The 22,264-nt window shown below is 44.2% G+C and overlaps 1 long non-coding RNA gene across 1 annotated transcript; it reads left to right on the top strand.

The window, feature by feature from the left end:
• Positions 1-3,693: 3,693 nt before the first annotated feature.
• Positions 3,694-17,802, top strand: LOC147012996 (uncharacterized). The gene is made up of 3 exons (XR_015051147.1): positions 3,694-3,810; positions 4,804-4,973; positions 17,597-17,802. It is a non-coding gene; the product is annotated as an uncharacterized LOC147012996 (long non-coding RNA).
• The last annotated feature ends 4,462 nt before the right edge of the window (positions 17,803-22,264 follow it).

Consider the following 22,264-nt stretch of genomic DNA (forward strand, 5'->3'; position numbering starts at 1 on the left):
AGGAGTTGGTGGTAGAACGTCGGGATGTGAAAAGGAGCAAGGAGAGGGTACGGAGCTGGGGGGGGTGGGGGGGCAGTAGCGAAGCTGGGCAGGGGAAGCTGAGAGGGGGCAGGACGAGGTGGAAGTTGAGAGGGAGCAGGCCGAGGGAGGTGAAGATTGGGAGGACATGGAGGGGTTTGACACCATGAATGGATGTGAAGGGGAGATTTTTGTCGTGTGCACACAGCCTTTGCAAAATTGCTGCCTCAAGATTCCCAAACTGGATAACCTGTGACAGACCTCCTGGGTGGGATGGTGTTGAGGATAAACACTCAAATTGAAGGATGCGTTCAAATAAATTAAAGTAATGAAACAGGAAAAAGCACGACGACAATTTAACCCATTTGAAGACGAAAGCGAAAGGTTGGAACCAAATAATAGCCCGAGACAAAATTTCACCGATGATGCAACAAACTGTGGTGTCAGATCTGTCTTGTTGGATTGCCATTTGGATCTGGAAAAGTTTGAATATGGAGCCTGAATAATTATGAAAAAATAAAAGCAACACGGAAGCCTTTCGAGAAGTCTTTGAAAGTGGAAGGAGAAATGGGTAGCCGAGACATGCTTGGCAAAGAGATAGGTGAATCCCCAAATCGATATGCAGCTGGACAACAGCGTATTGCAGTGAGACAGACACCTGTGGAGAGATGACAAATGGGAAAGCAGACAGACAGACATGGCAAGAGAGGGAGATGGATGGATTGATATATTGATGGGCCATGGCTGTGGCCAGAGAGAAATAAATAGAAAGCAGTCTCTTGCCAACAACCGTAAGCATCCCAGTTTCCCAAAAGCACCGTGGCCTTCCATCGTTCAATCCTGTCGCAAGTAACAATTGAATGGCTTTTTTGAAGTACATCGTCGGTATACAATGAGGTTTGATGATGCCATATTTGTATAGGTAATAAATATTTTTGCCCCAAAAACAAGGTAAGACATGTTTGTTCTTACCAGTGTGATATTATTCTGACCACACCTCCTCCCCCTTGACCACCCAGGGTACCAGTAATAAGATTAAACAACCATAAAGAACAGCCTTGAACAGGATGGTATCTTAAATGGTCAATAGTCTTTTGGCCATTTTGTAGTTTCCTGGCCATTTATTAGAATAGCCAAACAACAATGGTTAATTCATTTTTCTTACTTATAAATAGGTAAAATAGCTGTTGGTAATGGAAAATATTCTTGCAGACAACGTGGTCAGTTTTAAGAGAGGCAGAACTAAGCTCCGCACCACCACAGGTTATAGCAAGAGGGTGTTGATAACCAGGATAATGATTGGTAACCTTAAATTGAGGCCTTGTCCTTGGTTTGTAGTTGCTACAACAAGATGTCACCTCATATGGTGAATGCCTGAATGTGAAAAAAAAGGTCATCCTTGAGACATATCCATGCTAACACATGCTAATTCACACTCATGCACTCAAAAATCACACGCATGGAAATAGCCTCAGAAGGGGGTAGTAGCATTAGATTAGCATTAAAAGAGGGGGATAACATTAGCTTCGAAGAGCTCGGGCACGTGCGTGCACACACGGCTAACATGCACACGATCGATACTCAAGGTGCACTCGAGGTGGGTTTTTTTGTATAATGTCTTCCTTCTTGCGACCCTACCGTACAGGCCAGACTTCTGGAGTGCTTGGGATATTGTTGTTATATACACAGTGACCAGTCCATGACATAAATGTATGTAGCTCTTTTAAAGTTCCCATTGGCCTGTTGTTGGCCTCTCTAATCAGTCTCCTTGCTTGGTCATCCAGTTTAGAGGGATGGCCTCATCAAGGCAGGGTCTTTGTGGTACCATACGCCTTCCACTTCATAATGATTGTCTTGACTGTGCTCCAAGGGATATTCAAGGCCTTTGAAATATTTTTATACCCATCCAACTGATCTGTGCCTTTCCATAACTTTATCCCAGAGGTCTTTTGAAAGCTCCTTGGGTCTCATGGTTGAGTCTTTACTGTGAAATGTACTACCCAACAGAGGAAACTCAAGGAAATAATCAGAATCACGACAACTAATTTAACACAGGTGGAGGCCAATTAATTTGGTGTGTGATTTTGAAAGTGATTGGGTACACCTGAACTAACTTACAATCCCTATTATAATTGGGGTGGACACTCATCCAACCAAGATATTCCAGTTTTGTATTTTTAATTAATTTTCTGAAATTTGTTTTTCACTTGGAAGTTGTGGGTGATGTGGAAATATAGGAAGAAAAAAAAAATCTGATTTAATGCAATTTAATTTGAGGCTATAAGGCAAGAAAAGGTGAAAAATTTCAGTTTTCAAAAGGTGAAATGGGGATCGTCGATAGACTAATCTTCAACTCTCACCATAAATGTTCAATTGAGTTCAAGTCAGGACTTTGACTGGGCCACTCAAAACCATTCATTTTCTTCTTTTTCATCCACTCCAGTGTTGCTTTAGCTTTGTGCTTCATTGTCCTGCTCTTTATTTGTCTTGATTGTCCTTCTGGAATGTGAATCTCTGACTGAGTTTAATATTCATAGCTGACTCAAACAGGTTTTCATCAAGAATTCTCCTGTACTTTGCAAATTTGCCAGTCTCTGTTTATGAAAAGCAGCCCCATAACATGATGCTGCCACCACCAGTAAGGATGGAGTTAACTGGGTGATATCCAGTGTTAGGTTTGCACTGGATGTAACATTTTGAATTTCAACCAAAAAGTTCAATGTTTGTCTCATCTGACTGCAAAACGTTTTTCCATATACCTGCAGTATCATTAAGATGCTTTTTTGCAAACTCCATACGAGCTTATAGATGCGTCTTTTTGAGCAATTGCTTCTTTCTTGCCTCCTGTCTGTTGAGGCCAGCTTTGTGAAGGGAATGGGATGTTGTTGATTGATGAACAGTGACCACTATCTCAGACATGGAGCCTTGCTGATCTTTCAAAGTCATTGTTGGATTTACAGTGACATCCTGAACCAGTTTCCTGCTTGCCCGGCTGCTGAGTTTGGATGGGCGACCTGATCTGGGTTGAGTCTGGGTGATATGATACGTCTTCCACATGTTAATGATGGATTTCATCAACTCAAAGGGATAATGACTGACTGAAATATTCTTCCAACCCTTTCCTGAACGATGCCTTCTCCACCACTTTATGTCTGACTTCTTTGGAAAACTCCTTGGTCTTCAAGTTTATCTTGTTGGTTGACCAAGTGAGTTGCATCTTAAAACTCCTTCGATAAGCGGTGGAACTTAATTTTTAAGTTAAACCACCGATTACATACAGTTGAAACCGATTACACTTATTCTATATCCTTTCAAACAAATAATTTGCTCCTGAAGTGAATTAGGTGAAGGGTTTGAATACTTATGTGACTGCGAATCATCAGATTTTGTCTGTTAATCTGACTTATTCGCATTTTATCTGCATTTTTTTAGCTTTATCACTTTTGAGTAGTTTGTGAAGACTATATATATATATTAAGTTTGATTTGAAAGCATCATGAAATAAGCTCAGGTGGCATCAAAATGTGAAAACTTTCGAGGGGGATGAATAATTTTGCAGGTCACTGTACATTGGAAGTGCTGATGTAAAAACAGAAACCGTCATACTTTGGACACATCATGTGGGCAGAAAAGGAAAGTCTGGAGAAATCAACAATGCTGAGTTTGGTTAAGGGAAGAAGAGGAAGAAGCAGACCTTGCATGTATTGTATGGATGGTAAAACGCTGTAACCAAGCCGTCTCTGCCAGAGCCTCGGGAAGCAGTGCAGGATAGAGATGTTTGTCTTGTCATAGGTAAGTGACATCTGTCTTCCACCACCACCCTTCTCGTCTTGCGCCCCTTGTCATTTCCATGCTCTAGTCCTGCCATGTTTCTCCAGGGCGCACACGGTCTTCCACTAACCCAGCTCTCGTGAACTCTCAGAATCCAGACTCACTGCTCAACTCCACTCATCCTTTTCTCTTCTTTTTTTGCACCGACTTGTGAACCAAGTTGCTCAGTCTCTTCAATCTCATTCTTCCCTCCAGGGCTTCAAGAGAGCTGTTTACCACCATCCCCCATCCACAATCATGATCATTTCTACCCCCCCTCCCCCTTAACTCTCCCTAGCCAACCTCTTTCTGGATTCTCTTTCCATTAATGTGATTGAGAGTTTGTGGCTGTATCCATTTTCACCCTGCTGTGTCCTCTCCTTGCCCTCATTCCCCACGTCTCTTGTCCCTCCAAGTCTCCCCTATCCCCTCGCACTCTTTCTACTGTTCCTTTAATTCTGTTACATCCTGATCCGTTCTGTGTTCTCGCTCCTTCACTGTATCGAAGAAAAACAAAAACACCTCACGTTAAATCATGGCATATTGAGGAGGGATTCCAACTGGAAATTAATCAAATGTGAGTGTGAGAAACAGCATCATAATTCTACAAGACAGCCGGCATTAAAGGGTTAAATCACAATTTCACTGTTCCCTTGGTACAGGTGACACGTTTTGAACTAAAAATGAAATATTCACACGACCTCGTTTGTCTCTTTCTCTTTTCCCAATTCAATTAAAACCCAAGGAAGAATCAATAATTATTTTGGAATTAAATAAATCTCGAGCAAGGAAAGTCTGATAAGTCAACCAATCCCACTACTTTATAAGCAAGGTATTGCACCATAAAGTGTCTTCTTAATAGGGAGGACCTCCAGCCTAAAATTAATCGCTTATGGACAGGAAAAGATTGCATGGTAAATTTAGAAATGTATAAAGTTCTAACTACTATTTCCACTTCTTTCCCTCTGGCATGAGGTGCACAGTTGTCCCTGCATGCAGGTGGAGGGACAATTGAGCGACTGCAGCTGGCTGGATACTTCAAGGCTGGACGAGGACAAGAGGCCACCGACATGGTCCTGCAGACCCTGGCACGACTTTCCACCATTCCCTTTGTGCAGGAGCTTGACACCGACTTTGCCAAAAAGGTGATTAACAGCTCACCGTTGCTCATATAGCTGTCTTAGATTTAATTAGTAGGGAAATCAGATCCCACTAAACATGCCTGTCCTTTGGTGCAGTATCAGTGGGGCACTGCACCATAAAGCATGCTACCAAAAGTAGATGTCTTGAGATGGGAATGGGTGGACCTTGAGGGAGGACATTAAGCCGGCTGTCTTTGTGATGAGTGTGAGTGCGAGAGTAAATGTATGCTTTGTAATCAGCAGAGTGAAATTGATCATGTGGTGTGCATCCACTATGCTTATCACAAAGTAGGTGTCTTGGACTAGCGTCATATTCAAACAAGTTGCTAATATTGTAGGTGCCACCTGCTTCCTTCTGGCCTTTCATGGTCGACAACAACCAAGCAACTCCAAGAATGGAAGACCAGTTTACATCAGACTGACTTAACGGGGTCATAGTCAGTTGCTAATTCGAAGGCAGATTTTGCTCGCAAAGCAGCCCCATGGCCACGATGACATTGGGTGGTCTGCATATACATTTGTCTTCGCAGTCATGGTATGAATTTTTAATTTGTTCAGAATGCCGGCGAGAGCTTGCCTACGACTTATAAAAGGACTCCGTGAGATCTTCAACATCAAACTAACGCGAACAGGCGGACCATCCACCTTAACAACCACCCAAGGGACGGCACACCTTGTGATGCAACACTCTGCCTGCGAAGCACCAATGTGATCGTTTATAGTCAGGTCAGGATTCAAACCCCGACTTTGCAGCTCAAATGTAAGTGCACTACCTCTGCACCATCCTGTCGGACGCTATTCCAGCTTGTACCGTCAAACTACCTTGTAGGACTGACGACAAGTGGAGAAAATTTTTAATGACATAATTTGCATAAGAACCGGAAAAAAACAACATAACAAGTGAAAGAAGACAAAAGAAAAATGAAAAAAATCATGAAAGAGCATGGGGAATTAAACTTGAAATTAAACAAGTGACGAAAACATGACAAGACCAGGAATACCCAATATTATATATATACATATACATATATATATTTATACACATATATATATATATATATATATATATATATATATATATATATATATATATATATATATATATATATATATAAATAATTTATGTGATTCATTCGGACGCTTTGAGATAGCCGTTTTTCTTTTTCTATTGCTATTTTAAATGACAAACCTCCCTGCAAACAACAACCGCCACCAACTATTCCACAACGCCAACCACACTACAATTATCCTCACAACAACCACCACCATCTTTGCCACGACCCCCGCTGACGAACGCAAACTACAACTGCCACCAACTACGCCACAACGCCAACCATGCTACAATTACCCTCACAACAACCACCACCATCTTCGCCACTACCCCCGCTGACGAACGCCATCCTCCACGGTCCACACTACGACGGTTTCCACGTTGGAAACCATCGAGAACGCAAGGAGGGAAAGAAGAAGGCACAACGATGGCACGTGGAATTTTCCCGCCTGTTTTTCCCGTCTGACTTCCCTGCGCTTTGGAGTGCAGAAGAGTGATGCAGGTCAAAGGTCAAAGGTGAGAAAAGGTGGGGGCCTCTTTTTGGGGGAATAATGCTCTGGCTCCAAGCCAAAAACTGACTCCCTTGGCCCCCGGACGGAGCGGGGTGGAGGGAAAGCGTGAGGACATGTCCCCTTCGAGAAGCTTCTCCAAGAAGGTCGAGGGGAGGCGGAGCCGAAAACGGGGGCGGAGTGAAGGGCGGAACCCAGGGCTATTAAAGGCGGACACGGGCGGAGCGATTTTGGTGGTGCTCTTGCTCTCTTCGTCCTCTTCCGCTCTTCTGGCTCGCTCTGCTCTTCGTGGTGGCCGCTGGCCTGGTCTTCTGTGGGGCGGTCCCGAGACCCCGCTGGCAGGACGGAGCGTCTGCCATTCCACACACCGCGACCTCGAGCAACTAAGTTCCCCCCCCCCCCCTTTCTATCCGCGCTGGGATAGCGCCGGAAACCCCGTCCGTGGCGTCGAGCGGCCAACACGTGCCAGCGGAGGCACGCCGGAGAGGACTCGCCTACCACGGAGTCGCGGCCAGGTGCAACCACGTCGACGGACGTGGGAGAGGGACTCGACGGCCCAAAGGGAAGTCACCATTTTCTTTTCGGGGTTTTTGTATGGATCTTGTGGCACCATGTCTTGTAAAGTAGAACTGTTTAAGTGTTTCCGTGTGTCGGTCTTATTCGGTTGTAGCTCTGCATTGCTGCTTTTGTTTTAATTGCTATATATGCATTTTGACTGTTTGGCTGTATATGTGTGCTCTCCGTGTGTCATGTAAATAAAGTGCTTGCATGTTGAACTGTGCCCATTTCGCTTCGTCTCCTTCCTTTTAATTGACCCTCCATCCTGCTTCACGTAAAGGGTTCGTAGTGGGCTTAATACGCCCGATAATTAATCGGAACCATCAAGGACGATGATAAACTGCTCGGTTTTCACTGTAGCACGGAATGGACCGCTTAAGCGGTTCGTGTCTGGGGTCGGCCTGTGGCGTGGTACGATCGCCCGGTCGACCATCCGCACAGGTACTTAGGTTGATCGAATTTGGCGAGAAACCCTATCCTGCGCAGGTGGGCAATTGGCACGGTCGTGGCGGGGTTCAACCCCCACCCGTGACTAGCTCCCGGCATTGGTCCGAGAGGGTCACGACTGAATTGTCCGTCCGGTGGGCGACGTGCCGCGATTCGAGTCACGTGGCCGTCTGCACGCCGGCGGACGTGAATTCGCAACAATATGTATGTGTATATATATATATATATATATATATATATATATATATATATATATATATATATATATATATATATATATATATATATATATATATATATATATATATATATATATATTGTTACGAATTCTGGCCCGCCAGGCGTGCGAGCGATTGCGTAACTCCAATCGCAACTGCGTCGCCCACCAGAGGGACAATTCAGTCGTGACCCTCCTGGAACTACCGCCAAGAGCCAGTCACGGGTGGGGTTTTACCTCACCACGATCCTGCCAATCGGCCACCCACGCAGGATAGGGTTGTTCGCCAAACTCGACCTACCTAAGTACCTGCGCGAGTAGTTAACCGGGCAATCGTACCTCGCCGCAGGTCGGCCTAGGACACGAACCGCTAAGCGGTCCGTTCCGTGCTTCAGTGATAACCGAGCAGTGTTATCGCCGACCCCAACGGATGTGATTCTATTTACTACGTGCTTACACCCTTCTACCAATTCCTTCCGTGATGCAAGATGGAACTTTCAAACAAGGGAAAGGACGCAACGAAACGGGGGAACAGTTCAACAAGCACATTTATTTCACACTCAGACAAGGCACGCATTTACAGCCATACAGTAAATCATGCACGTAAGAACAGTAACACAGTGAAAGCAAGCAAAGGCAGAGTTACAACCGAATATTTATTCACACATTTACTTAAACAGGTTTACTTTACAAGACGGCGCCACCACATGCACTTACACAAAAGAAAAGAAAAGCCACCCTCAAAGGCAAGGGTGGCAGACAGGTCCGTGGACCAAATCTACGTGGAACCTGGATGAGCGGCCAGGTCCACGAGACCGAAGGGTCTTACCCGCGCCCTCGGGCGCGATGGCGTGCAAGCCACAATGTCAGCGTCGCCGCGCCTGCCTTCGTGCCCTGGCGAGGCCAGTGAGCTCTCTCCAGCGTTCTCCGCGCAGGCACGCGTTTCACAGTCGGCACCACGGTTGGGGAGGGGAACGGACGGGGTTACTGGCACCCTCTCAGCGTGGATGGGGGGGGGGGATTGTTGATGCCCGGTATGGGGAGGGTTGTTGATGCCCGGTATGGGGAGGGTTGTTGAGGCTCTTTTAGCAATATCGATGCCCTCCTGGCGAGACGGGGGTTATCGGCGCTCTCAGCGCGAAGCTCGGTTTGGGAGAGGGGAACTGCTGCTGCTCCCTTCAGTGAGTTGGCGCTCTGGACCGCACTGGTTCCGGCAAAACTCCTCCTGGCTGTGGCCTCCACAACGCCCCTTCTCCAGCGGTGGTCCCCACTCAGCCCTCGTCTGCCTCTGAGCCCTTCTCCGCGTCCCTGCTCCACTCAGCAACTCGCCCTCCTCGCCCCTCAACTTCGACCTGAGCTTCGTTCCGAAGATGCTTCCTCTCCATCGACCGTCCCCCGTCTGCTGCAAGCTCCATTGTGCTCGCCCTTGTATAGGCCGGGGGAGTGGAAAAATCCAACCCCTGACCTATGCCTTCGACCTCTAGAAAGTGTACCTGGTTGAAATCACCAGGGCCTTGCCCTGTCAGCTCAGCTTTACCCCTTCGAGCTGATGGTGGTGTAATGCACCAAGCTCCGTCCGCCCACGCGGCTTCGACCCGCCCGACCAGCCGATGTGTGTGTGTGTGTGTGTGTGTGTGTGCGTGCGTGTTTCGGGGCTTCGTCCCGACAAGCCGATGGGTGTAACGCATCGAGTCCGGCCGCCACGCGGCTTCGTTTCGCCCGACCAGCAGATGTGTGTATGCGGGTTTCGCTGGGGCTTCTGTCCCGCCGAACCGATGCGTGTAATGCATCGAGTCCGTCCGTGAAGGAGTTCATATGCAAATTTGAAGATCACATCGGGTTTGGAGGCGGGGCTACACCACCTGATGCTCAGCCATTGGACGGATGAAAAGTGGGCGTGTATGACTCCTGATCCGATTTCTCCTTCAAAAGGATCCCATTCACGAACAATGGCACGACGTTCGGAAACGTGTTCTATTTCTTTGTTCAAATCATGTCTGGACGTGGTAAAAATCACCGAACGGCTTTGGACAGCGCGACTTCGGTGTTCACTCTGGGGCGAAGGCGACTTCTTGTTTGCGGGTGGTGTTTGTTAATGGTAGTGGATGGAGAAAGGTGAAGGTGGCGGGGTTTACTGTGGTGGTTTGTGGATGGTGTTTGTGGTGGCGATCTGGTTGCTGGGGGATGCTTGGTCCAAAATAACGATAGAGAAAAGAAAAACGGCCAACTCAAACGATCACAGCCCTGTGAACACGGAAATTCCCTTTAAACAACGGTGGGGAAATTTAACTACACATATACTTAGCGTCATAACTGATCTGAGGACCTTTATGGTGAAGTGCAAATTTCCACAGCCGTAACAATACATATCTCTATTAATATTTCGGCACGCCCCTTTCTTTGTTCCACCATCAGATTTTTGTTACTGCATGAAATGAAACAAGATTTGGCACATATACTAATGATATTATTGTCTTCCTTAAGAGGCCCCTCAAAATTCGTTTTGATGCATTTTTCACAAACTCCAACGGATTCCATTCAAATTGGGTACGATTATGGCTTTTGGTCCAACTTAGGTCATTGGCTATAAATTTTTTCCATAACAATTCCGATATTCGAAAAAAATCGATAAATCGATATCCCTTCTGGGATTTTCCATTCAAATCCACTCAAGTTTTAGGCCTACGGGGGACGCAAATTTCCACTTTGCCCCGGGCGCTGTTTACCTCCGCTACGCCAAGCTGTTAGGGTTAGGGTTTGGGTTAGGGTTAACTACCCTAACACTAACCCTAACAGCTATTCAGGAAATTTGCAAGAAAGCCTGGTATGGGCAACACCGGGCTTTATTGCTAGCCCGAGCATCGCCAGGCATTACTACCCCGAGCAACGCCAGGCATTACGACTAGTGTGTATATATATATATATATATATATATATATATATATATATATATATATATATATATATATATATATATATATATATATATATATATATATATATATATATATATATATATATATATATATATATATATATTAGAAGGGTACAAGAAGAACTAACTTTGGACTGCCAAAGGCAGCTAACCAGAGATAATAAAGGTGTTTTAATAGGTGTAAATTGGAAGGAAAAAACTAGTTGACACCTTGATAAAGGAATCCAAGTATAGCTTAATTTGGTGCTAATTGGGATGAGATGGTGACCTCATGGTGAGGTCATGGGATTGACATCCTTCAGGTCGTTGGTTCATACCCAGCTGTAGAACAGCACGATTAGGATTTTCAGCTTCACTATCAATCCTGTCTCTTCGATCTTTGACTTTTGCCCAACAAGTCATAATCTTCCCTCAAACCATATTTACCAACTGTGTTTCCCTCTGATAAAGGACTAACACTTAAAACGTCAACCATACCTCGTTTCCCACGGAGATAAACATACGTAACATTTAGTTGATAAATCCAGGTGTTACTTTCACCGATGCAGACAGGCATGAGCCTTAAGAGGACAGAGACTCATTCCTTTGTAAAGAGCAGCAACGTTGTCCAAAAATAAAAAATAAATCCCTTTAATTCCAGAACGGGAATATAGAAGAATTACTGCCAACGACATCATGTGACCATCGATGTGATGAAATCGTTTGTCAATCGGTTTATTGGTCGTTTTGATAATTCAGAAAAATCAATCTTTCTCCAGTAAAAAAAAGGTTTTTTTTAATGTAATTATTACACATTCGAGGCTCGTGAAAGAGTGCGTAACAGAGTGTCACATGATGGGGGTGGAGGGATGACAATTGGACACCATAAGAAAGGGAATGAATGAACAGGAAAAGAAGAAATAGAGAAGGGAAGGAAACACAGCAACCTGCAAGTAAGAGGGTTTGGGTTATGTCAGGTGAATGAGGGTATTAACGATCATGGGTAGTGATTAGGGATGACATGAGATGGTGCTGCACAGTCTCATTGAAGCTGCAAAGGGAAGAGTGGGTGTGACCAGCTTAAGGAAGGGAGTTCCACAGACAGGAGAAAAGAGGAATAAAGAGTGGATGTGGGTGGAAAGTCTGAATTTAGAGAGTTGAACCAGGTAGGTGACCACTGGAAGAATGTGTCTGCCTCGAAAGAGCTGGGGGGGAGTTAGAGTGTTGAGAGAGCAGAGGGAACTAGACCGGAGAAGACCAAGAAGCCACTGATCTCGCATGCGATGTGAGAGAAAGTCCTCAAACTCAGTGGTCTTGATTCACAGCAAATATCTCAAACCAAAGTCAAATTATCTCACTCAGCTTGACGCCAATCTTAAGTTTTAGGATTCTTCCATAAACCAGAAAAATATCAATAAATAGACTTTTATTTCTCAAACCCAAAGAAGAATTAAATTTGCAGAACTATTCTTTAAAGGAAGACTTCCTGCCTTGAAAAATAATGTGGCCTAAAGGGACTTGATACTATTCTCAACCAATTTATTTTTCCACTAATCCAAGGCTTATGGAGGAGAGTGCACACAAACCACATGCAGGACCAGGACATGAGAACAAATCGGTGTACTTTTACACGAATTACGAGGACATTAGTAGATGGTGGACAAACACTTGGTGCATGTGGGATTTGAACCTGAGATTCCTGCATCATGGCTACATCATGGCTGCATCATGAGCCAGGGGTTCGGTTGGCAACACCGACAAGCCAAAGTTAAACCATCAATTTAGACTCCATTTCATTATGCATTTTCAAGAACAGTTCGTTGCTTATAACAAGCAAAACTAAGATGAACCTTCAATGAAACATTCTCACCAGTATATCTCGAGAAGACATGTCGCAGCAGCAAAACGCTTGTGCATCCAAAATAAAAATGTAATTTTGAACAGAATCATTTCCACAGGAAACTAACGGCACTCGTTGGCATCGCAATGTCGACAGATATGCCTCCACCTACATTATTATTGAAGGTTTTTCTGTTAAAAAAAAATATGGCTGCCGAACCACGTGATCGATCATATAATCAATTTTTTCCTCCATACAATTTAGCCCTTGACGGCCCTTAAAATTTTTCATACTGATCGGATAAAGCATTCAGCGTATGCAATTATGATGTCGCAACGAAGCCACCTATTAAATCATCAAAATAAATCAGACTTGTTTCCCATGGGGAGTAGTTCACAGGTGCCAAGTTTCAATAATTTCCATGGAGCGATTTCAGAGAAAGAGTTCCAAAGTTTTACCTTTTTTTCCAACATGGCTGCCACACCACGTGACGTATGACATCATAATTATCATTATAACATTTCACACGAGTCGTCGCACCTATGGTGAAAATTGTGCCAATTGGATAAGTGGGCAGTTGCAGAGAAAACCGAAAATTAGCACGGACGGTCATACGTACATCTGGACGGACGGACAAACCAAAAAACATAATGCCTCCGGTGACTTCGTCAGCGGAGGCCCCAAAATATTATTATGGTTTTCGAAAACTTACCCCAGGGAGAAAGCATACAAGGACACGTAGATGACCCAATAATCAATTATTTCCTTAGTCTTTGTATAGATAGTCCTTGGTCCCGTGTCGAGGGGTTGTTTGGTGGGCATGCATTCGCTCGGTTGTATTTTCCTGATGTAATATTTTCCCTTCACAACATCGTTCTGTTAAATCCCTCTGTTACTTTCAATCATTCCTCCTTCATACCCTCGGTCTGCCCCCCCCCAACCCCACCCTACCTTTCTGAATCCACCAATTACCTCCCCTTCATCAAACATCCTTTCAACAATCCCTCCTTCACACCATCAGTCTTACCTTACACCCCGTGGCCGTTCAGTCATCCCTCAGTCTGGAAGAGTCCCTCTCCGTTTTCGCACCATCCTCATGTGCATGTTCGTGGCACGAGGTGCAGCGCTTCTCGCAGGCGTGGTACAGTACAGGACTGTACGGGTGAATGCTTGTGTGCAAGGGAGGGGGAGGGGGGGGCTTCCATCGCGGCCTTGGGTGTGTGAAGGGAGGGGTGAGGACTGTACCGAGCATTTTCTCAGAATGACGTGGCGTTTTCCACAAGCCACGTTGTGGACCCGCCCCCATCGGCTGCGGACCAATGAGAGCCGGAAAAGACTCACGAGAGAAGGGAAAAAAGAGTGATGTGAAGAAGAAGAAAATCAGAACCGGATGGGGAAGGCTTGCACGAGCTGGTTCAAAAGAGCTCGTGAGAGGACGAAAGAGCTCAAGAGCAGAAGGCTCAGACGCAGAACGCTGAGGGATGGAGAAGGCTCATGAGAGAAGGGAAAAAAGCGTGTGAGGGTGAGGAAAAGAAGGTTTCATGAGCAGTTGGTGTCAAGCTTCTGTGGAAAAGAACACTCCTTCCACGAACGTCATCCTGCGGTCTCGGTCCTGTCAGACATGAAGGACGAGGAGGGTGAACGCAGCACTTCATCGATGGGGGCCTGAGGAAGAAGAAGCTGAGGCAGAGGAGGGTGAGTCACATATCTAGCTGGCAAATCTGGCACACCGGAGAGGACGCCCCTACTGGGTGTGGGCACCTCAAGGATGCGGCTACATGTCCCGTGGCACCACATCGCCACTGCCGATATTCCCCATCCATATTCCTCCACATTCTCCATTACATTTGGGGTTTGCACAGCCGTCGGACTCAGTGAGGTGAGGGAGAAAAGAAAAACCATCTATTCTTTTCTCCCTCACCTCACAGAGCCCGACGGCTGTGCAGACCCAAAATGTACTGGAGAATGTGGAGGAATATGGATGGGGAATATGGGCAGTGGCGATGTAGCATGACTTTTCTCCATACTTTACTTTGATTTTATTTTCAAGTTCTTCTTGTTTTATTCTTCTCCCCTGAGTGAATGATGGCCAAGTCTTTTGTGAAAGAAATCTTGAATAGGAAGAATGTGTTCTGGTTAAATGTGCTCTGATGTGCCTTTTTGATTTCTTGCATATAAATACTTGCTTTTAAATGACTGCTTGCTTGTGTGTTTGTAATAAATAATTGTTTATCCTGGTTGTCTTTTCCTTTATTGGTCTGACAGTGCACAAGTATAGTTACACAGGAAGTTGTATCACACCTAATTTGTTTTGTTAGCCAGCACGCACTCACTGTACTGCTCGGCAGTAATCCGAGTGTGCGCTGAGGGCATGAGACCCCAATTTACTCAGCCGTCCACAGGTAAGGTATCACATGAGGTAGTGTATCCCTGCTAGGATTGGCAGTGCCAATTAGAATTCATGAGATTCCTGGTTGATTGGCAACCCACCGGTGTGCAGAGTTACCTGTGCTCGGCGGTCTCAGGACCGGATGTACGGTTAGGACCTGAGTGCTTCCCCTCGTGGCAAGCTCCGTACCCTGGATCCGTAACAATATGTATAGAACGATACATCAGATTCCGAGACCTATGTTGAATCTGGTTTGCTCTACAAATAAAAACTAGAGCGAAGTCAATGGCGCGCCATCACAAATCCCCACACTTCCCACATTAGTCCATGGGCCCAAGCATATATCAGTACCATCTGAGGAAACCAAACTTTAGGGCTACTAAGTTATTGATAGGGACTATATGATTATTTCAATATGTGATAACCATTCCAGAAGAGCAGCTTAGTGTATGTATTTTGCATTTTTACCATTCTGAGATATTGACGTTTTGGGGGAAAATCAAAAAAATAAAAAATAACCAAGGACCACTGGGAGGAAGTGGTAGAGCTGAAGTCCATGCAGGAGGAAGCAGACACCCGAATGCTTCTGCATGCAGCAGAGGTTGGGTACAAGGCTGTGGTGATCACTGCCGAAGATACAGATGTCCTCGTGCTGTGTCTTGCCTTCAATAAGGACATCCCATGCCCCGTGTATCAGAAGTGTGGTACGCAAACCCGCACACGGTTCCTAGACATTGACAAGCTTGCTAGATCGATGGGAGACAGTGTCTGTGATGCCCTGGTTGGACTGCACATGTTCTCCGGTTGTGATACAGTCAGTGCCTTTGCAGGCCGGGGAAAGATGGGCGCCTTGAAGCAAATGAAGTCGGATAAGACCTACCAAGAGGCCTTCAGTCAGCTCGATCATTCATGGGAAGTATCCACCGAGCTCTTTCAGAAGCTGCAAGAGGTCACCTGCCACATGGACGTGCCGTCTACCAACACCACGAAAGTCAATGAACTCCGGCATCAACTCTTCTGTGCCAGACGGGGAGAGATAGAATCCAGTCAGCTTCCACCATGTGAAGACTGCCTCTTCATGGACGTCCTCCATGCAAACTACCAGGCTGCTATTTGGAGGCGCTGTCTGCAATCCCAACCCTATGTTCTAAGTCCCAAGGGTTGTGGATGGACCACTGATGATGACGGGAACCTGGCCATCGAGTGGATGCAGGGTTCTCCAGCACCGGATGCAGTGTTGCAAATGCTTTCCTGCAAGTGTGGACGGTCGGGCAAACTCCCAGACTGCACGTGCCTTGCCAATAGCCTGAAGTGCACTGACATGTGCAAGTTGCGAACCTGCAGCAACCAGCCCGCTGATGTCGAGGAAGAGGTTGTAGACCTCGAGGACTCTGATGCTGATAACAGTGATGAAGACTAGACTACTGATCCACGGTGTGAATGTTTTGGCACAATCACAAGGACATTCATGGCTACAAATATGCATGAGTAAAACATAGTACATAAACATGCCACAGTAGCGTGGTGAAATTTGGGTTCTCTGTAAATTTAACATTCTGGACGCTTGTTGGAACTTGGGTAGGGGAAGGGCAATTCCTTTAACTGTGGTAAAAACTTGTAAAATGTTCATAAATGTTTTCCTCATACAACATGTGGATGTTGTAGACTACTGCGGTTCAGTAGCACTACCCAGGGAACTTGTATGACAATATTATAAATTAAAATGTACTGAAAATCACTAATCAGCAACATTTTGATAGGCCCTATTGTTCACCCCTTTCTGCCATAAAACAAATTCTGCCTTCAGGAATGACAGAAAGGATTATTCGGATGGTATAAATAAAGCATTTCAGACATGTATTTGTGGTTTGCAGTTCATTCTCGCCCCATGTGGAAACAGCAATTGCATCATTAGTGAATGTTTCTGAGTTTGCCTTTTCGCTTTCATGATGCGGAGGGTGGGTACATTCCAGAGATGATAACTACCAATAAGCTGACAGTCTGCAATGGTTATCACATCAAAATATGATATGATATATATATATATATATATATATATATATATATATATATATATATATATATATATATATATATATATATATATATATATATATATATATACCAATTCAAAAATCATAACTAGGATTGGTTTCCTTAGATGGTACCGACAAGTGGAATTTCTGGCCTGGGCCCATGGACTACATAAAGCAAAGTTGAAAGATAGCAAAAGGTTCCATCAGGAATGACCCAATATCAAATTTATTGTCAAGATGTTTTTCCCGTTTTCACCAAAATTGACCCCAAGTCTCCACCCTCTGGTGCAGGAAACTGGATTGAATTTTTTTTATTTTTAATCGTTACATATCTCATATGTCCACCAATGTTGAGTGCATACACAAAGTTTCATTAAAAAGAGGTTTTAAAATGTGTCTGCAATGGCATGCTTTAGTATTTGACCTTTTATGATACTGCTCTTGCACCTTCGTGTCATGTGGTGATCATAACAAAGTTTGGTATATTTCTGTCCAACTGTTTAGGAAATAGTGTGACAGATGGACACCCAGACACACAGACAGACAGACAGACGGAGGCAATTACGATAGGACAATAAATACTCCAGAACATATTTGCAAGCAGTCATTGTCATGAAACAAGAACGGTCTAAACTCACTCCCAGCTTCACACGTGTGTCCCAAAGCTCGAGCAACTGACAAGGGAGAGCTACAACCTTCTCGCTGAGGATGTTGAGACTGAGCAAAGTTGGGAACAGCAAGAAAAGGTAAGTGTGACCATTAATTCATTTTATTTCTTTACTCGTGGTGGTCTCAAGATAACGAGTCGGCTATATCGAACTGTTCTACTGAACTCAGCATTCTGGGGATGGGGATCACATGAAACTTACTGTACATGGTGGTTCTATACTTTGTATGAGGAATTGCAAAACGACTCGATGAAAGAGACCTTCGGTTTTCAATCATGTACAACAATGCAAAAACAAATAAACAGGACGATATGTTTCACTCTTCAATTGAAGGTCACTGTTCTCATTTTTGACATACACCAATTAGAACTCCCCCCCCCCCCTCCACCTCCGCTCCATTCTCCATGAAATAAATACTCCAACGACTTTCATAACAACCTTCTTGAAAAGTTATTATTAGTCTCACCCCGAAGGGGATGCGAGACTATTGCAACGCACGCACGTGCGTGTCCACGTCTGTATATTTACCCTAACAAATCGCGATAGTGTAGTAGATAGTCGAAAAATCGTGCAAATTATGATACAAGCATCAAATTTGGCATTTCTGTTCTGCAGGGCTTTCTGATCAAATCTGCCCGATTGGACATTTGAAAATCCAAACTTTGAAAAAAAAAAAAATCCTCCATCCCCATTCCCCTCCATCTCAACTTCCAGGTACCTATCTAATTCCAATTTAAATTTATCTACTGTTTCTGCAGCCAGTACCTTTCTAGGGAGGCCGTTCCATGCATTAACTACTCTGTGAGTAAAAGTCCCCTGCGTTACTACTGTCTTAACTCTCCTCTTCTTTACTCTCAAGCTATGGCCCCTGGTCCCTGTCTACTCTGTTGAATACTTCATCTGCACTTATTTTATCTATACCTTTCATTATCTTCAACATCTCCATCATATCTCCTCCTTTCTTGTGAATAAAGCCCTGTCTCTTTCAGCCACTCATAACTAAGTCGAGCAAGGCCCAGAATCAATCGAGTCGCCCCACGCTGAACCCTCTCTATGGCATCGATGTCCTTACGGAACTGTGGTGACCAAAACTGCACAAAATATTCTACATGTGGCCCTCACCAAATTCCTGTACAATGTTAACTCCTCTTTTGATTTATAAATTATCCCTCTCTGAATACAACATATAACCTGATTTGCTTTACCTGTGGTTCCCTGACACTGTGTTGCCTGCTTACCTCCCGTATAGATTACCACCCCCAGATCCTTCTCCTGTGTGACACGCTCCAAAATTACCCCTTGCATCCTGTAATCTCTATATTCATTGTTCTTTCCCATCCCCAACACCTTACACTTGCTTAGGTTAAATTCCATCTGCCAGTCTTTTGCACAATCTCTGCAAGTATCAATACTTTCCTGAATCTGATGACCACCCCCTCTGTTATCCACTTTACCTCCAAGTTTTGTGTCATCTACAAATTTGGAAAACCGACTCTTCACCCCACTGCCCAAATCATTGATGTAAATAATGAATCGTAATGATCCGAATACTGATCCCTGAGGTACCCCACTCGTTACATCCTCCCAGCAAGACATCCTCCCACTCACAACCACTCTTTGCTTCCTACCACAAAGGCAGTTTCCGATCAAATTAGCCACCTGACCAGCCACTCCATAAGCCCTCACATTGGCTAACAACCTCTGATGTGGTACCTCATCAAATGCCTTCTTAAAGTCGAGATATACGATGTCCACTGCCTTTTCCTCATCCAACCAATCAGATATTACTTCATATAACTCTAAAATATTTGTTAAACAGGAACTACCTTTGGTAAACCCATGCTGACTACCTTTAATTAGTTTGTATTTATTTAAATACTTCCTCATCTGGTGCTCAATTAATGTTTCCACCGCCTTCCCCACAAATGAAGTCAAACTAACAGGTCTATTGTTTCCCAATTGTTCTCTGGATCCTTTCTTAAATAATGGTTTAACATTCGCTACTCTCCAATCCTCCGGTACCTGTCCTGACTCCAGTGAGCTGTTGAAAATATCCCTTAGTATCTCGCTTACCTGCTCAGCCACTTCCCTCAATCCTCTCGGTGCGTATTTTATGGCCCCCTAACGTTATCTACTCTTCCATTACCTCGCTGTTCCTTCACTTCCTCCACTCGAACCTGGATCTTCTGCAAAAGCCCTTTTTTTTTTAAATGAAGATTTTTTTTTAAATCACTTTAGATTTTTAAAATCTTAAATGGTGAAGATATTTTTTTATTAAAGATTAAAAAAAATTTTGAATCTTCTGTAAAATGGTGAAGTATACGGGCCATAATAGTGGCGTGTTCAGTTAACGATGGTGTTTTTCTTCAAAATGGGCGTGCGAGGTGAGACTATGCGCTCTTCAAGTGCCATTGTTGTTTGAGGAGTGTTTTTAGTCCATGTCTTTCACGACCAACTGGTCAGGCCCGACGTTCACATCGGAGTGATTTTGGCAGGAATTGATAATTAATTGGTTCAGGGTGCTGGAGATAACTCTGCGACATCCTTAAAGAGTACGCACTCCATCAATGGCCCTTCATTGAAATTACAGCAGCTTTCGTCAGATATCTCAGGATTAATACACTCGGTATCGAACAGATACTTTTGTTGAAATCTTATTTATTTATTTTTTTTAACCTTTCGAGTGGGACACATCAGACATGGCAAATGTTACAATTAACTTCAACTGCACTAAATCCTCTCCTATTCCATCCAGTGTCCTTTCCAGCTTTCCATGAGTACACGAGATGTGATGGGTCATTTTACCATGCTGCTTGCCCAATGCCTTGTTACGCTGACATGTACACATAAACCAAAAAGGGAAAAAAAATAAAGGAAGGAATAAAGGAGTGTGTCAGTTGAGAAAACCTAATTATGGGAAAAGGGCATTAAGCTTCAAAATGTCCACGTGATCAAAATACATATCCATACAAGTCCTATTCCACTGAATACAACTTGGGAGGGGGTGGAGGGGGGGTGTTTTGCCCTTTGCCAAAGGTTATTTTAGGGGAGTTTTATGACATTCACACCTTCAGCAGCATCAAGGACCTCTATTCACAGGCATCATAATTGACCATTGAATCCTGTTTCTGAAGCCTTGGAGGCAGAACCGACACCCAAGTTGGTGTTGGTCAACTTGCAATAATCCACATTGATTCATGTTCTCCCCCCAACCCTTTCGGGTGGGAGTCCATGGTAACGCCGTGCAGAGAACTACAGTACGTACTAGTGGTAAGGCAAGTTCCACTTTAAAATAGACATTGCTGCCAAGGCTTAATTTATATTTTCACAAATGTTTCACAAACTCGCAATCTCGGCTTTTGGTGCTTGGGAAATACAATTTTGCAACAACGATGAATAATTAAAATAAAATTGTAAATGCAATTTTAAAAATTGATGATCACTTTGGGGAGTTTTAAACTGTCGGTCCTTAAAATGAGAAATAAACACCATGCGGCAGCGAATACCAGTCGGTGAATTTCCCGGTCATTTCGGCAGAGATAGCCACGTAATTGTCTGCGGACTGCGTGGCATTTGTGCGTCCATGATTGGTTAAGAAAAGCACATGATGTTTCACAGCCAAACACTTAGAATGGAAAGACACTGAGTGCTTCTTCAAAAATCTTTGGGAAGTTGACGGAAGTTCCAATTATTGCTGCTTCCATCGCTACATTCCTTTCACATTGCGCAAGGATTTGATTTGAAGAAAAACTATCAATGAGTAGGAACAGTGATTGAATGGAGTTAAATTTCAATTTTTTTCTCCCCATGTCATCGTAAGACCAAGGCCCAAAGACCTTGGCCCTCGAAGTACGTGCACTCCCTTTTCAGGCCACCAGCCTGTGTTTCAATCCCGACCCAGCAACAAACTGTCATCTTGGTCTTTCGCTTGGAAGCCGATTGCTGAATTGACTGGGAACAAAGGGGTCAGTTTGGAAGTTCCGTTTACCAAGAAAGGATTACAACAACTATTTCACATCTTCAGTTCATATTTTATCGAACAAATGAATGATTAAAGAAGTCATGAGACGAGCACTCGGTGGAGCGCATACCTCCGCCACTTAATGCCTGATCCACAAGAACCTATCAGGCCCCAATACATATTTGAAATATACTATACAGGACTATATCCTTTTTGGCCCCATCTGTCAATGGTGAAGAACCACTTTAAAAATTAAATAATTCTCGTATCCACATCCGGATCTTCACCAAAATTGAAGCAATTCTTCCTTGTCACACACCCAACCTGTACACAAAATTTCATCCAAATCCGTCCACAACCTTTCGAGATATCCTGCATACAAAGAAACAGACAGACAGAAAGGAGTGAAAACAACCTCCTTCACCTTTAGGTGGTGGAGGTAATTAGGAAGGAAACGCACCCATATTATACTGTACAAGAAGAGTACCTACCCCAGGACGGTCTTGTTCCAAGCATGCGACACGTCCTTCTGACACGTACCTTTATTTGGGAGGTGTATAGGCAACTGACAGCTGCCTCAATCGCTCCCAAAAATATAAATTAAAAAAACCCGGGTCACTTGCATGAAGCTAAAACAGTCGTGACCAAAAATATTGGCACCCTTGCACTTTTTTCAAACAACACAACTTTCTCTAAAAATTAGT

This window comes from Eptatretus burgeri, chromosome 14 (genome assembly GCF_056783735.1).
Source record: "Eptatretus burgeri isolate ZD-2024b chromosome 14, Ebu_testis_v1, whole genome shotgun sequence".
In the NCBI taxonomy this organism is placed as follows: domain Eukaryota; kingdom Metazoa; phylum Chordata; class Myxini; order Myxiniformes; family Myxinidae; genus Eptatretus; species Eptatretus burgeri.